This window comes from Hypanus sabinus, chromosome 14 (assembly GCF_030144855.1).
Source record: "Hypanus sabinus isolate sHypSab1 chromosome 14, sHypSab1.hap1, whole genome shotgun sequence".
NCBI lineage: Eukaryota > Metazoa > Chordata > Chondrichthyes > Myliobatiformes > Dasyatidae > Hypanus > Hypanus sabinus.
This window is the reverse complement of record NC_082719.1, coordinates 22,796,158-22,814,364: the sequence shown is the minus strand read 5'-3', so window position 1 is coordinate 22,814,364 and position 18,207 is coordinate 22,796,158. Positions and strand designations below refer to the sequence as shown.

Here is an 18,207-nt window from a genome sequence, read left to right as displayed (position 1 = left end):
AAATGGGTAAGAGGGAGGGGAAGTGACGCAAACCAGGAGGTTATAAGTGGAAGAACTAAAGTGGTAATCCAACAGGAGAGAACTATGGACCACGGAATAAAGGAGGTGATGGGCAAATCTTGAAAACAGGGGAAGAGAATGATTCCCCATTCCAGTTATCCTCTCACCTCTTCTCTTACCCTTCTCTGTCCTCATGATCTATCAGTCTTCTGGTTCCATGGTCCACTGTCCTTAGATCCCCTCTTCAGTCCTTTGCCTCTTCCCCCATCACTTCCCAGCTTCTTACATCATCCCCCTCCCTCACCTACCCACCTTTCTTTCCTTCACCTTTTTTCAGCTGTCAGCTGGTACTTCCCTACCTCCACTTTCTCCTATCTTCTTATTCTGGCTTCTGCTCCCTTCCTTTCCAGTCCCAATGACTGTTTACTTCCCTCCATAGATGCTACCTGACCTGCTGAGTGCCTCCAACATTTTATGAGTGTTGTTGCGGTTGAATAGGCATTTATTCTGGGTGATAGCCAGCTCATTTTCCAGGCAAATGCAGCAGACTGCTACTTCTCATTCATGATGCTCTATGTAAATGGTAGAAAGGCTTCATGAATCAGGGATGAGCAATTGCTGTAGAACACCCAAATCTGCCTTGATTTTTGCACTGACACTATTTAGTTATGTTCCACTGAGTTTCTTTTCAGCAGTGACCATCCAGGACATTGACAGTGAGAGAAATAGACGATGGTCATAGCCATTCCCTGATTTTGTTTTTTTGTTATTGGCACTTAACTTTGCTTCTATAGCAAGAGTATCACATTTATCATCCCACATGTTGATCAGATATTCCAGAATAAGGGACTACTTCCCCCCCCCCCCCAAGAGGATGCAGCTTGTAATTGATGATTTCAGTCCCTTGTGCTCACTGGGTCCCTTATAAATGATGTTCAGGGAAAGTATTAGCCTCCAACGATTATCTGTTCATACATAATATTGAACCCAGCCAATAGATAATTGTCTCCTGATTCCATCAACTAGGGCCTCTTACAGCCAAAGATAAGACAAGTCAAATGCTATTTTGATCTTACACAAAACTTAGAAATACAGATAGTTGGTCAATAAAGCATAGAACAGTACAACACAATACCGAGATAAACCAATTAAATTAGCAATCAAATGGCCAACTAAATTAATCCCTTATGTCTACACAATGTTCCTATCCTTCCACTTCCATCATATTTCTGATCCTATCTAAACATCCGTTGTAAGTCCCTAACATATCTGCCTGTACCATCACCCCAGGTAAGGCACCGACCACACTGTGTAAAAAATCTTCCACTTCACATCTCCTTTGAACTTAAATGCATACCCTTTGGCAATAGACATTTCAACCCTGGGAAAAAGATACTGTTTATCTACTTCATCTGTACTTCTGATAATCTTATAAACCTCTGTCAGATCTTGCCTCATTCTCTGCCAGTCTCCAGAGACAAGAACAACCCGGTTATCCACATGCCCTCTAATCTAGGTAGCATCCTGGTAAAATTCTTCTGTACCCTCTCCTAAGCCTTGACATCCTTCCAATAATTGGGGGACCAGAAATGTATGCAACACTCCAGATTGCAACCTAATTAATCTTATAAAGGTGCAACATAACTTCTTGATTTTTGAGTGCAATACCACAAATAACAAAGGCAAGCATGCCATATGCCTTCTTAACCACCCAATCATAAGACCTTAAGATACAGGACCAGAATTAGGCCTTTTTGTCTAGAGTCTGCTCTGCCATTTCAGCAATGGCTGATTCATTTTCCCTCTCAGCCCCAATCCCCATATACCTTCATGACCTGACTAATCAGGGATCTATCAACCTCTACCTTAAATATTGCCAAAGATTTGGCCTCCACAGCTGCCTGTGGCAATGAATTCCACAGATTCACCACTCTCTGGCTAAAGAAACTCCTCCTCATTTCTGTTTTAAACAGATGCCCCTCTATTCTGAGGCTGTCTCCCCTAATCTGAGACTCTCCCACCACAGGAAACATCCTCGCCACACCCCACTCTTTCGAGGTCTTTCACCATTCAATAGGTTTCAATTAAGTCACCCTTCATTCTTCTGTATTGCAGTGAATACAGGCCCAGAGCCATCAAATGCTCTTCATGACAAGCCATTCAATCCCAGAATCATTTTCATGAACCCCTTTTGAACCCTCTTCAGTATCAGAAAGTCCTTTCCATGATAAGGGGCTGAAAATTTCTCATAATACTCCAAATGAGCTTTTATAAAGCCTTAACATTATATCCTTGCTTTTATATTCTAGTCCTCTCTAAATGAATGCCAACATTGCACTTGTCTTCCTACCACCAGCTCAACCTACAAATTAACCTTTATGGAATCCTGCACAAGGACTCCAGAGTCTCTTTGCACCCAGATTTTTTAAAAATTTCTCTCCATTTAGAAAACAGTCTACCCTTTTATTTCTTATTCCAAAGTACATGACAATACACTTCCTGACACTGTATTCCATCTGCCACTTCTTTGCCCATTCTCCTAGTAAGTCCTTCTGTAGCCTCTCTACCTCCACAAAACCTGCCTCTCCACCTACCTTTGTATAGTCCACAAACTTTGCAACAAAACCATCAATCCCATCATCCAAGTCATTGATGTAAAATGTAAAAAAAAATTGCAGTCCCCACACAGACATCTGTGGAACACCACTAGTCACCAGCACCCAACTAGAAAAGGGTTCCTCTCTCTGTCTCTTGCCAATCAGCCACTGCTTTATCCATGCTTGTATCTATCCTGTAATATGTGGGCTCTTAACTTGTTAAGCAGTCTCATGTATGACACCTTGTCAAAGACCTTCTGAAAAAAAGCGAAGTACACAACATCCACCACTTCTCCTGTGTCTATTCTGCTTGTTACTTCTTCAAAGAATTTCAACAGGTTTGTCAGGCAATATTTTCCCTTGAGGAAACCATGCTATTTTATCAGGTGCCTGCAGGTACCCTGGAACCACATCCTAAATAATCAACTCTAACATCTTCCCAGCCAGAGGTCAGACTAAATGGCCTATAATTTTCTTTCTTCTGCCTCTCTCCCTTCTTGAACAGTGGAGCGACATTTGCAACTTTCCAGTCTTTCAGAACCATTCCAGAATCTAGTGATTCTTGAAAGATCACTAATGCTTCATCAATTTCTTCAGCCACCTCTCTCAAAACCCTGGGTGTACACCATCTGGTCCAGGTGACTTAGCTACTTCCAGTTTCTCAAAAACCTTCTCCCTAATTTCACACACTTCTGACCCCTGTATGTCTTCCACAGTAAAGACTGATGCAAAATACTTATTCAGTTCATTCACCATTTCTTTGTCCCCCATTACTAATTCTCCAGCATTATTTTCCTGTGGTCCGATATCCACTCCCACCTCTCTTTTACATTTTATGTAACTGAAAAAACTTTTGATATCCTCTTCAATATTATTGGCCAGCTTATTTTTTATTCCATCTTTTCCTTCTTAATAACTTTTTTTTAAGTTGGTTTTTAAAAGTTTCCCAATTCTCTAATTCCCGCTCATTTTTACTCTATTATATGTTATCTTTGGCTTTTATGTTGGCTTCAACATAAGACATAGGAGCATAATTAGCCCATTCAGCCCATCGGGTTTGCTCTGCCATTCCTTCATGGCTGATTCTAGATCCAACTCAACCCCGTATACCTGCCTTCTCACCATGTCTTTTGATGCCCTGACCAATCAGGAAACGATCAACTTCTGCCTTAAATATACCCATGGACTTGGCCTCCACAGCAGTCTGTGGCAGAGCATTCCACAGTTTCACTACTCTCTGGCTAAAAAGAAATTTCTATTTACCTCCATTCTACAAAGTCACTACTCAATTTTGAGACTGTGCCCTCTAGTTCTGTATACCACCACCACAGGAAACATTCTCTCCACATCCTTTCAATATTCGGTAGGTTTTTAATGAGATCCAAATTCCAGTGAGTACAGGCCCAAAGCTGCCAAACACTCCTCATGTGTTAACCCCCTCATTCCCAAAATTATCCTCATAAACATCCTCTGGACCCTCTCCAATGACAACACGTCCTTTCTGAGATATGGGGCCAAAAACTGTTGATAATACTCCAAGTGCGGTCTGACTAGTTTCTTACAAAGGCTTAGCATTATCTCCTTGCTCTTGTATTCTATTCCCCTTGAAATAAATGCCAATATTGCATTTGCTTTCTTTACTACAGACTCAACCTGCAAATTAACCTTCTGGGAGCCTTGCACAAGAACTCGCAAGTCCGTTTGCATTTCTGATGTTTGACCCGCCTCCCCATTTAGATAATAATCCGCACTGTTGTTCCTTTTTACCAAAAATGTCTTATCAAACATTTCCCAACACCGTCTTCCATCTACCTCTTTTGTACCCAATCTTAAAATTTGTCTAAGTCATTCTGCGATCGCATTGCTTCCTCAGCATTACTTACCCCTCCACCTATTTACGTGTCATCCGCAAACTTTGCCACAAGGCCATCAATTCCGTTATCCAAATCATTGGCAAACAATGTGAAAAGTAATGTTCCCAATACTGACCCCTGACAGACACCAGAAGACACTGGTTGCCAACCAGAAAATACCCCTTTTATTCCCACTCGCTGCCTCCTGCCTGTCAGCCATTCCTCTATCCATGTCAGTATATTTCCTGTAATATATAGGATAATACCTGGTTAAGCAGCCTCATGTGAGGCACCTTATCAAATGCCTCTGAAAATCTAAGTAAATGTCATCCACTGTCTCTGGCCTGCTTGTTACTTCCTCAAAGAATTCTAACAGATTTGTCAGGGAGGATTTCCCTTTACAGAAACCTTGCTGAAATTGTCTTATTGTATCATTAGTCTCCAAGCATTCCAAGTATCCCGCAACCTCATCTTTAATAATGGACTCCAACACTTTCCCAGCCACTGAGGTTAGGCCAACTGCGCTACAATTTCCTCTCTTTCATCTTCCTCCCTTCTTAAAGAGTGGAGTGACATTTGCAATTTTCCAGTTCTCCAGGACCATGCCAAAATCAAGGGATTCTTGAAAGCTCATGACCAGCAACCTCTTCAGGAACCTTTTTCTGGGATGTAGTCCATCTGGTCCAGGTGACTCATCCACCTTAAGACCTTTCAGTTTGCCTAGCACTTTCTCCTTTGTAATAGCAATGGCATTCACTCCTACTCCCTGACACTCACTGACCTCTGGCACACTGCTAGTGTCTTCCACACAAAAGACTGAAACAAACTACTTAATAAGTTAATTTGCCATTTCTTTGTCCCGCATTACTACCTCACAAGCATCATTTTTCAGTGGTCCAATATCGATGCTCACCTCCTTTTTATTCTTTGTATAACTGAAAAAAAACTTTTAGTATCCTGCTTTATATTATTGGCTAGTTTGTCCTCATATTTCATCTTTTTCCTTCTTATATGTTTTTTAGTTGGCATTTGCTGGATTTTAGAAGCTTCCCAATCATCCAAGTTCCCACGCACTTTTGCAACCTCATGTCTGTTCCCTGGCTTTAATGCAGTCCTTAACTTCCCTTGTCAGCCTTGGGTGCCTGGCCCTGCCATTTGAGAACAACTTCTTCCGTGGGACATATCCCGCGCCTTTTGAATTATTCCCAGAAACTTCAGCCACCTCTGCTCGATTGTCATCCCCGCCAGCACCCACCTCCAATCCACCTGGGCAAACTCCTCTCTCATGCCTCTGTAATTCCCATTATCCCAAAGTGATAATGATACATGAGATTTATGCTTCTCCCTCTCAAATTGCAGTATGAATTCAATCATATTATGGTCACTGCCTCCTAAGAGTTCCTTTACGTTAAGGTGACTAATATGATCTGGGTTATTACACAACACCTAATCTAAGACAGCCTTTCCCCTAGTAGGCTCGAGCACAAGCTGCTCTAAAAACCCAACTCAGAGGCATTCAACAAATTCTCTCTCTTGCAAGCTGACTACAACCTGATTTTTCCAATCCCCTTGCATATTGAAGTCTCCCATTACAATTGTGTCATACCCTTATTACATGCCCTTTCCATCTCCCTTTGCAATCTCAACCCCACATCTTGGCTACTATTTGGAGGCCTATATGTAATTTTCATAATGGTTTTTTTTTACCATTGCAGTTCCTTGGCTCTAAGGACAAAGATTCAACATTCTTTGACCCTAGGTAACCTCTTTCTAAAGATGTTAATTCCAACTCTTACCAATTGAGCCACACCACCACCTATGCCTTGCTGCCTTTCCTTTTGATACAAAGTATATCCTTTGATGTTAAACTCCCAACTACGAATTTCTTTCAACCATGACTTAGTGATGCCCACGTCATACTGACCGATCTCTAATTGCACCATAAGTTTGTCCACCTTATTCTGAATGCTACATGCATTTAAATACAGCACCTTCAGTTCTACATTCTTTACCCTTATGAATTTTGCCTCTATGGTACAACTCAACTCTTCGCTCTGTCTGCAGTTGTACCCAATCATTGGCTTGCCTTTCCTTACAAACATATTACATCATCTACTTGTAAACCTGCTGGCTGATCCTCAGCTCTATCATACTGGCTTCCATCCCCTTGCCTATTAATTTAAATCACTCCCAACTGCTCTAGCAAACCTGCCTGCAAGGATACTGGTCTTAACATTCAAAAGGTTTGAGATCAGCACTCATTCTTCTAAATTCTAGAGAGCAAAGGCCCAGAGCAATCAATCACTCCTCATACCCAGAATCATTCTCGATAACCTCCTCTGAACCCTCTCCAATGTCAACAGATCCTTTCTTATATAAGGGGCCCAAAACTGCTCACAATATTCCAAATGAGGCTTCAGCTGTACCTTATAAAATCTCAGCACTACATCCTTGTTTTTATAATCTAGTCTTCTCAAAATGAATGCTTACACTGGAACTGCCTTCATCACCATTGACTCCACCTGCAAATTAGCCTTTAGGGAATCCTGCACGAGGACTCCCAAGTCCCTTTGGACCTCGGATTTATGAATTTTCTCCCTGTTTAGAAAATAGTCAACCCTTTCATTTCTTCTACCAAAGTGCATGACCATACATTTCCTGACACTATATTTCATTTACCACTTCTTTGCCCATTCTCCTAATCTGTCCAAGTCCTTCTGCAGCCTCCCTCTTTTCTTAAAACTATCTGCTTCTCTACTTATCTTCATATTATCTGCAAATTTGGCCACAAAATCATCAATTCCATCATCCAAATCATTGACTTACAATACTAAATGCGATCCCAATACCAAACTTGCAGAACACTACTAGTCACTGTCAACTAATCAGAAAAGGCTCCCTTACCCCCCCCCCCCACAACTCTTTGCCTCCTGCCAATCAGCTAATGCTCTTTCCATGCTCGTATCCTTCCTGCAATACCATGCGCTCTTATCTTATTAAGCAGTCTCATGTGTGGCACTTTGCCAAAGGTCTTCAGAAAATCCAAGTACACAACATCTGATGCACCTTTGTCTATCCTGCTTGTTATTTCCTCAAGGAATTCTAACAGATTTTTCAGGCAAAATTAAGTACCCCAAAACTACATCTCCCCAACCAGTGAGGTCAGACTAACTGGCCTATAATTTTCTTTCTTCTACCTCCCTCCCTTCTTGAAGAATGTACTGTATTTGCAATTTTCTAGTCCTCTAGAACCATTCCACAATCTCATGATTGCTAAAAGATCATTACTCCACAATCTCTTTGAAAACCCTAGGATGTGGTCTACCTGGTCCAGGTGACTTATCTACCTGACCTTTCAGCTTCCCAAGCACCTTCTCCAGAATAATAGCAACTGCGCTCACTTCTGCACCCTGACATCCTCAAACCTTCAGCATACTGGTAGTATCCTCCATGGTGAAGATTGATGCAAAATACTTATTCAGTCCGACTGCCATTTCTTTGGCCCGCATCACTACCTCTCGAGTGTCAACTTCCAGCAGTCTAATATCTACCCTCATCTCTATATATCTGAAAAAAAAATGTTTGGTATCCTCTTTGACATCCCTGACTGGATTCCCTTCATATTTCACCTCCTTTCCCCCCCCCCCCCCCCGGCATGGCATTTTTTTAGTTATCTTCTGGTGGTTTTTAAAAGCTCCCCAATCGTCTAACTTTACAGTAATTTTTGCTTTTATGTTGGTTTTGACTTCCCTTGTATGCCGCTGTTGTGTTTCCTGCCTTTAGAATTCTTCTTTGGGATGTACTTATCCTGCACCTTCCAAATTGCTCCCAGAAACTCCAGCCATTGCTGCTCTGCCATCATCCTTCAATCAACTTTGGCCAGCTCCTCTCTCACACCTCTATAAATCCCTTTTTCTCCACTGTAACATTGATACGTCTGACTTTGGCTTCTCCCTTTCAAATACAGGGTGAATTCAATCATATTATGACCACTGTCTCCAAAGGGTTCCTTTATCTTAAACTCCATAATCAAATCTGGTTAATCGTACAACACCCATTCGAGAACAGCTGATTCCCTAGTGGACTCAATCACAAGCTGCTCTAAAAAGCCATCGGCATTGTACAAATTCTCGCACATCAACCTGATTTTTCCAATCTAGCTGTATATTGAAATTCCCCCATGACTGTAACATTGTATCTGGCTCCAGATGATTCAAAATGCATCATATAATCTCTGCCATTGTTGGGGCCTGGAATGTTCAAGCAAAAGACTTATTTATATAATCCATAAACCTCCCGCACAATTTCTTAATGATATTTCTGAAAGCCAATGTGAATTCAGATTTGAGAAAGTTAGCTCCCTACTTCAGGCTTTCTCTGGAGCTTAACCTGTATGCAATCCAGCAAAGCACTTAATTATAAGTTTTATTTTGCATTTCTCAATGAACTGGCATCAGTCCCCCTCATGCATGACAACTGTAGTGAAATTCTATCCAATAACAGGATGAGCCTATGTACAATTTGCCACCAGCCACAGTAAAGTCCGTTCTAAATCCATTACATTCGGCAGTAATGATATTTTACAATGTTGACTAAGTCCTCTTCAATTGCATCTTCCTCTCAAAGATAGCTAGATAGTTAGTAGTACAAATCTTCCTGTCCACAAATGCTTCAGTGACAAATCCACCAGCAAGCACAGATTGACAGTCCACCCCTCCCCCCCCCCCCCCCACCACTTCTTTAGTTCTCCCTTTGGATGAAGAGTAACATAGTCAAATTATATCCCAGTTAAAAGTGAATGAAGTCTTCGGGAAATGTGGAATCAGCATCAATATTAGAAATCGGAAGTGGTTCACATATTTATGTGGGTAGAAGGGGGTAAAAGAAGTGAATGAAGGGAAAGTGGCAGCTCAGATTCATGAAAAGAACACAAGAAAAATCTCAGGGTGAGATCAATCATGGGGCCCAGGGAAAGAGCTGTCGTTGCTCAAAAGAAGAAGAATTGAAGATTCAGAGTTTGAGTAAGTGTACGGGGTTGGTGTTATGTGTCATGAGGATAGTTTGGGGTGGAGAGGGAGGAGGTTTGCCGTGTCTCTGGATGAACAATGGTATGTATTACTGTTTGCCGACGGGGTGGGTTGGGGTACTCTGAAGAGGCCAGACAGTAAGATGAGCTAGAATTAAATGAAAGTGCCTGGAGAAATAAAATTAGGTGTATCAAGTGTGATGGGTTGATGTGTGGGAGAGGAAAGTGAGTGGTAAATCTTCAGGGGTATGGAGAGATGCCCCGTCAGGTTTGGTTGGGATACTTAGCACAACTGTCACGGAGTAACAGTGCTGGAGCTACAGGGAAAGACCCCTCGCTATGTCAAAAACTCGTTTCCCCTCACCCAACAATCCCGCGCTTTCCCCCTTCCTCTATACAAATCACCCGAATAAATTCCACGTCACCCGGCAACCCCTCCTCAAAACAAACAAAAAATCCCCGTCTACCCCATCCACAACGAGACTCACGATTGCTGGCTCGGCTCTGGCAAATAAAAGGGGAAGCGCCTTAACCGCGACTCCCATCACCGGCCGGCGCCACCGCCGCTGCCCCCGCCGCCGTCGCCGACGGACAAATAGTTCCCGAGGACTACTTAGGAACCGCTTCGCCGCACTCAGCCGCCACAGAAGCCTCTCCGCCGCCGGCGACTCGCCTTTACAAGCTGCCATTGTGCACAACCGCCACCGGCGGCTCCTATTGGCTGGGCGCGCGACTATAGAAATCTACTGACGAGCTGTGAGGCGCGCGCGTCTGCTGGAAATAAATAGCAAGCGTCCCCCACATTCCGCGTCCAAACTCGCTCATCTTCCTGCCAGCGACCTATTTTCCTGCCGTCACCAACGCTAAAACATTCGTCCCGTTGCAGGAGAAAAAGGGACGAGTCGTTATCTATTCTGTGAATGTCAAAGTGCCAAAGAAAAATAAGCAAATATCTTAAAACCCTATTTTAAGTGTGTTTTTCACCTGATCTGAATATTTCCCCACTGCGTACTTGCATTTGAAGAGCAATTTTTAAAAAATGCTAGCGGAATTATGAAAACTTGCAAATACTAGCGCTTAGTTTGAAAGAAATCTGGATACATGGACAACACAAAGGTAGACTGGAATTTGTCGGCAACGTTGAGCCTAACAAATAGAGGCTTTCTTTTCGCTCTGAAATCTGCAAGTTGGTTTTCCGCTAGTAACGTTCTGAATTTAAATTCACGTTCCTTCCATGGCTACTACGGAATTCACTCCAAACAGATTTGGTGGCAATCCACGCGAAAATTGTTCAGAAAATATATTCAACTTCATTGTAAATACCAAAGACTAGAAACAAAATTTACGTCCCTGCAACATGACTGATGATAACTCATTCACGTTTATTTCGACGTGTATGACTCAATGCCCCGATCATCTTATCCTAGAAGCAGTTGTAACTATTTTACGATTCCATATACAGTAATGATTCGCCGGTAAGTTTTCCTTCCGCCTATTCAGATGAATGTGGTTTTAAAGTCCTCTGACGAACAGACAAGGACAAACAAAAACTTCCCACGATTAAAGGTTTCCGCACATCTAAAGAAAAAAATATTCTATGTTGTAATACAAAAAGGGAATCCTGGACATTTTATACCTACCATGTCGGTTCGGAATTCTGCGCAAGCTTCTTTTTTTTAAAATTATGCCCGTCGATCAAGTGGAATAGCTGAAAATCATTTAGTTTCAGTGTTGATTAAGTGAATTAAGAGGCCGGTAGCCGGAATCTCCGCTGGCCTGCGTTCAACCCCATACCTTGTTTAGATCATCTACGCGTTTGACGACCAAGAGTCGGAATCTAACTAACTCACACCATGCTTCCGCCGTCATTTTGATGGGTTGGATCTTCTAATAGGCATCAAGTAATATCTTTTAGAAAAAGCAGTGGTTATCTAGCAGAGAACGGGGTTAAAGTTAAAGAGATTTGTAAAGATATTGGGGGTAATTCAATTGTGTAATTTAAAATCTTGAGATAAATTCAAGATTTAGAATAAAAGAACAAAAATTCTACTTTTGAAAAGATTGTGAGGTTGTAGAATGTATTACGAGTGATGATGACTGTAGAAATGAACGTGTCAACATTTAAGGAAGAGTAAACGGATGGTTAATGGAAAGATGAATGAATTGAGAAAAGGGCTTGTTCTCAGATAGAGGATACTTGAGCTGAACAGCTCAATTTTATGTCCTAATTTCAACAACTAAAATCAAATTAGGCGTTTTGGGTTTTTTTTTCATCATCACAAGTATAAATGTTCAGTAAAGGTAAAATCTTACACTGAAACATAAACTTATAATGGCATCAAACCAAACTTGAGCTTCAGGAATTCTTCAAATTTTAGCCTTTTAGATGCCATGTGAATTTTGAGGTCACTTCTGTTCTAAAATAGTATCCTTAGCAAGACAAAAATCACATCTTTATTTAAAAGGAAAAGCACTTAAAATAGAATTAAAATATTTCTAAACCAAAACACCTAGATTAATCAATTGAACCCTTGCTTTAGATTTCACTTAAGAATTTTTAAATGAAAAGTTAATAGCATTAGGATTGCTGTTATAAACACAGTGCACAATATTGCATGCAAGCATTCATCTATGGCTTTAAAATTTTAATTTGTTGAGCATTTTTACCTTCATTTTGGTTAAAACTAAACTGGTCAGTAGGTCTTTTGAAATGTGGAGATCTCCTTATTGATCTCAAAACAAAAATTCCAACCAAGTATCTATAAAGTACTTAATTGTGGATATTATAATTGTTTAATCATCCAAAATCAAAATTACAAGAGAATTGTGGATGCAAATTTCAGAGAGAAGAAGAAAAAAAAATCATTGCCAAAATTCAAGTAAACAAAATTAGTGCCAAACTCTATGAACAGGAACAGCATACATTGGACTTCAGAAGAATGAGAGATGACATTATCCAAACATAATATACATTATCCTCAGAGGACTTGACAGGATATATGTTAATTTTTTTCATGATGAAAAAAGTCACAAACAAAAAAAAACATAGCTGTAAAATAACAGGCTAGTCACTTAGGACGGAGACTCACTATTTCTTCTCTCAGAGGGTGATGAATCTCTGGAATTCTCCGACCTCATAGGTGGTGACAACATTGTTGGATATATTCAAGACAGAGAGATATAAATACTTGAAACATCAAGAAATTGTAAACAAACGGTGTAGAACAGTTAAGGTCAGTATAGATCAGCTATGACCATACAGAATAGAGGGGAAGCATGAGAGGTATGATGCCCACTCCTGCTTCTATTGCATTCTTGTATTATTGTGTTCCAGTTGTTATATAGTTATCCCTACTAACGTGAAATGAAATAAAATTAATATATTTCATTCAGTACAAACATAACAAAAAATATCATTTACAACGATGATTTCATAGGACGAAATTACAACAAAAAACATAGATATTCTTTAAAACAGACTGAAAGGGTGCAGTCTGAAGCTACAGCTTATTACGCCTACCCTTCCTACTTATACAACAACATATTTGGTGTCAATCATAACATCAAAAACAAAAAAATTCATAATCTTGTAACACAAAATCCAATTCCAAATATAATTTATTTACATTACTCACATTCATTTTAAATCATGTATTTTATCTTTGTTCATTAAATAATTTTTAAATAATTTGTAAACTTGCTAAGTGTAGTGCATGTTTTTAAATTCTTACTACAACTGTTCTTTAGATTCACCCCTCTGACTGAAATGCAATGACTTTTTACATTTGTTCTTATCCTTTGTTTTTGAAATATACATGTTCCTCTTAAATCATTGTTGACTAATGTAAAGGGACAATTTAAATAAAACAAGGAATAATGCGCTTAAAATATTTCTATTTAGTTTAACCTGCTTGATTATAACAAAAATGGCATGGAACAGTTGTTATTGCAAAGACTTTGATTTGTTTGTGCACAGAAAACATTTCTACAGTACAAATCAACATTGTATTGACTTAGTAAGCCTTCGGTTTATTCCCTCTATTCCCAATTGTATAATGAATACATTTCCTATGTTTCTTAAAATGCATCAAAATTGAAATAGGAGAATTTTATATTACTTCACACTGTTCAGCAGGAAATTCAAAATCATTATGCAAAACATGCAGAGAATAAACTAAATAAAATTACACAAATGGTTTTTAATTTTGGGTTTCTTAAATCCATGATTATAGCATACAGTTTTGTATCCAAATATATTTCTTTAACATCTTTGAAGAAGTTTTGCTTTAGAATAATAAGACCATAAGATATAGAAACATAGAAAACTGACAGCACAATACAGGCCCTTCGGCCACAAAGTTGTGCTGAACATGTCCCTACCCTAGAAATTACTAGGCTTACCTATTGCCCTCTATTTTTCTAAGCTCCATGTACCTATCTAAAAGACTCTTAAAAGACCCCATCGCATCCGCCTCCACACTGTCGCCAGCAGCCCATTCTCTCCACTCTCACCACTCTCTGCATAAAAAAACTTAGCCCTGACATCACCTCTTTACCAACTTTCAAGCATCTTAAAACTGTGCCCTCTCGTGCTATCCACGTGATCAATGCCTCTCATCATCTTGTACACCTCTATTAGGTCACCTCTCATCCTCCATCGCTCCAAGGAGAAAAGGCCAAGTTCACTCAACCTATTCTCAAAAGGCATGTTCCCCAATCCAGTCAACATCCTTGTAAATCTCCTCTGCACCCTTTCTATGGCTTCCACATCCTTCCTGTAGTGAAGCGATCAGAACTGAGAACAGTACTCCAAGTGGGGTCTGACCAGGTCCTATATAGCTGCAACATTACCTCTCAACTCTTAAACTCAATCCCACAATTGATCCCACCATATATCTTCTTAACCACAGGGTCAACCTGCGCAGCAGTTTTGAGTGTCCTATGGTCACAGACCCCAAGATCCCTCTGATCCTCCACACAGCCAAGAGACTTACTAGTAATGCTATATTCTGCCATCATATTTGACCTACCAAAATGAACCATCTCACACTTACCTGGGTTGAAATCCATCTGCCACTTTTCAGCCCAATTTTGCATCCTATTGTTGTCCTGCTGTAACCTCTGACAGCCCTCCACACTATCCACAACACCCCCAACCTTTGTGTTATTAGCAAACTTACTAACCCATCCCTTCACTTCCTCAGCCTAGTCATTTATAAAAATCACAAAGAGTAAGGGTCCCAGAACAGATCCCTGAGGCACTCCACTGGTCACCGACCTCCATGCGGAATATGACCTGTCTACAACCACTCTTTGCCTTCTATGGGCAAGCCAGTTCTGGATCCACAAAGCAATGTCCCCTTGGGTCCCATGCCTCCTTACTTTCCCAATAAGCCTTGCATGGGGTACCTTATCAAGTGCCTTGCTGAAATCCATATACACTACGTCTACTGCTCTTCCTTCATCAATCTGTTTAGTCACATCCTCAAAAAAATTCAATCAGGCTCGTAAGGCACAACCTGCTCTTGACAAAACTATGTTGATAATTCCTAATCATACTATGCCTCTCCAAATGTTCATAAATCCTGCCTCTCAGGATCTTCTTCATCAACTTACCAACCACTGAACTAAGACTTACTGGTCTATAATTTCCTGAGCTATCTCTACTCCCATTCTTGAATAAGGGAACAACATCTGCAACCCTCCAATCCTCCAGAACCTCTCCTGTCCTCATTGATGATGCAAATATCATTGCCAGAGGCTCAGCAATCTCCTCCTTCGCCTCTCACAGTAGCTTGGGGTATAGCTCATCTGGTCCCAGCAACTTATCCAACTTGATGCTTTCCAAAAGCTCCAGCACATCCTCTTCCTTAATATCTACATATCTAAAAGCTCCAGCTTTTCAGTCCACTGTAAGTCATCCCTACAATCGCCAAGATCCTTTTCCTTAGTGAAAGCTGAATGAGGTACTTATTAAGTACCTCTGGTATCTCCTCTGGTTCCATACACACTTTTCCACTGTCACAATTGATTGGTCCTATTCTTTCACATCTTATCCTCTTGTTCTTCACATACTTGTATAATGCCATGGGGTTTTCCTTATTCCTGCTCACCAAGGCCTTCTCATGCCCCATTCTGGCTCTCTTAATTTCATTCCTAAGCTTCTTCCTGCTGGCCTTATAATCTTCTAGATCTCAGATTCAGATTCAGTTTCAGTTTATTGTCATTTAGAAACCACAAATGCAATGCAGTTAAAAAATGAGACAATGCTCCCCCAGAATGATATCACAAAAGCATATCACAAAACAGACTACACCAGAAAATCCACATAACATTCAGCAATCCCCAATCCAGAGTCTGGAGAGGCTGCTGCGTATTAATATCGCGCTACCATCTAGTGCGTTCCCCAGAAAGGAGCTCCCAATCCACCAGACAAAAACAAGACCAAAAACTAAAGCTATAAGACCTGCACAAAACCACATAATTACAACAGTGCAAACAATAGCATAATTGATAAAAAAAAACAGACCATGGACACAGTAAAAATAGTCCAAGTTGTTAAAGGACTGTAAGGTCAAAAGAAATCACCACCGTTTCCACAAGTCCCCAGGGTCCCGACAGACTCGCCATCCCACGCCGACGGCAGAAGGGAGTACTCCCACTATGGACTTCCAAGGTGCCGCCCGACTCAGCCTCGCAGACACAGCACACAATGGAAGTTCCGTCAAAACCAGCCTTGCAGACGCAGCACACACCAAAAGCGACCCGAGTCCGTCAAAAGGACTACGAGTCAGTCGAACCTCCAAGCCGACGACCATCCCCTCTGGCACAGCTTCTCCAAGCACCATCCTCTGCCGAGTTTAAAGATGGCCCGCCAACGGCCATCTGCAACGCAACCCTGAGGACTGGGGTCCTGTTCTTCCCAGCAGAGTTCCAGACCTCACAGCAGCAACGAAGAAGGTCTTCCTGGAATTTCCCGATGTTTCTCTATCATTACCTAATTTTTTGAACCTTTCATAAGCTCTTCTTTTCTTCTTGACTAGATTTACAACAGCCTTTGTACACCATGGTTCCTGTACCTTATCATCCTTTTCCTGTCTCATTGGAATGTACCTATGCAAAACGCCACACAAATATCCCCTTAACATTTGCCACATTTCTTCCATATGTTTACCTGAGAACATCTGTTTCCAATTTATTCTTCCAAGTTCCTGCCTGCTAGCCTTATATTTCCCCTTACTTCAATTAAGCGCTTTCCTAACTTGTCTGTTCCTATCCCTCTCCAATGCTATGGTAAAGGAGATAGAATTGTGATCACTCTCTCCAAAATGGTCTCCCACAGAGAGACCTGACACCTGACCAGGTTCATTTCCCAACACCAGATCAAGTACAGCCTCTCCTCTTGTAGGCTTATCTACATACTGTGTCATGAAACCTTTCTGTCTTCCTGAACACACCTAACAAGCTCCATCCCATCTAAATCCCTTGATCTAGGGAGGTGCCAGTTGATATTTGGGAAATTAAAACCTCCCACCACAACAACCTTAGCATTATTATTATACCTTTCTAGAATATGTCACTCTATTTGCTCCTCGATGTCCCTGTTACTAGACAGAGGGGCAGAATTAGGCCATTTGGTCCATCAAGTCTGCCCTGCCATTTCTTCATGGCTGATCCATTTCCCTCTCAGCCCCAATCTCCTGCCTTCTCCCCATAACCCTTCATGCCCTGACTAATCAAGAACCTATCAATCTCTGCCTTAAAAAAAACTCCAATGGCTTGTCCTCCACAGCTACCTGTGGCAATGAATTCCATGGATACACCGCTCTCTAGCTAATGAAATTTCTCCTTATCTCCATTCTAAATAGACGTCCCTCAATTCTGAAGCTGTGCCCTCTGGTCCTAGACTTTCCCACCATAGGAAACATCCTCTCCAGCAAGGCCTTTCAATATTCGATAGATTTCAATGGGATCTCCCGTCATTCTTCTGAATTTCAGTGCGTACAGGCCCAGAGCTATCAAACACTCTTCACATAGTAAGCCTTTCAATCCCAGAATGATTTTCATGAACCTCTTTTGAATTGTCTCCAATGTCAGTGCATTGTTTCTTCGATAAGGTGCCCAAACCTGCTCACAGTCTTCCAAGTCAGGCCTCAGCAGTGCCTTATAAAGCTTCAACGTTACATTCTTGCTTTTATATTCTAGTCCAGTTGAAATGAATGCTAACACTGTATTTGCGTATGTCACTACCGACTCAACCTGCAAATTAATCTTTCGGAAATCCTGCACAACAACTCACAAGCCCCTTTGCTCTTCAGATTTTTGTATTTCCTCTGTTTAGGAAACAGTCTATGCTTTTATTTCTTCTACCAAAGTGCATGACCATACACTTCCTGCCACTGTATTCTATCTGCCACTTTTTTGCCCATACTGGTAATCTATACGTCCTATTGCCGCCTCTCTGCTTCAACACACTTGCCCTTTCACCCATCTTCATGTCATCCACAAATTTGAGCACAAAGCCATCAATTCCACCATCCAAATCATTGACATATAACATAAAACAAAGTGGTCCTAACACAGACCCCTATGAACACCACTAGTCATCAGTAACCAACCAGAAAAGGCTCCCTTTATTCATACTTTTTGCATATTAATGTCAGACATGCACACTGGCTTCTCTAAAGTTGATAGATTTCAGCCCCAAGTTCATTGAGCATGGGTTTTTATT

The 18,207-nt window shown here is 41.0% G+C and overlaps 1 protein-coding gene across 5 annotated transcripts in view; it reads right to left on the bottom strand.

Annotated features, from left to right (window-relative positions):
* LOC132404605 (uncharacterized) overlaps positions 1-18,207 on the bottom strand; it is a 98,791-nt gene that overhangs the window by 10,950 nt on the left and 69,634 nt on the right. For 2 of the 5 annotated variants that reach the window (XM_059988881.1, XM_059988879.1), the window contains exon 1: positions 9,965-10,136. The exons of 2 other annotated variants lie outside the window; for them this stretch is intronic. The gene's annotated coding sequence lies outside the window, so the exon portion shown is untranslated. Of the gene's footprint in view, positions 1-9,964; positions 10,154-18,207 lie in introns of those variants that run through there. One more of the 5 variants, XR_009515600.1, reaches the window with a different exon arrangement.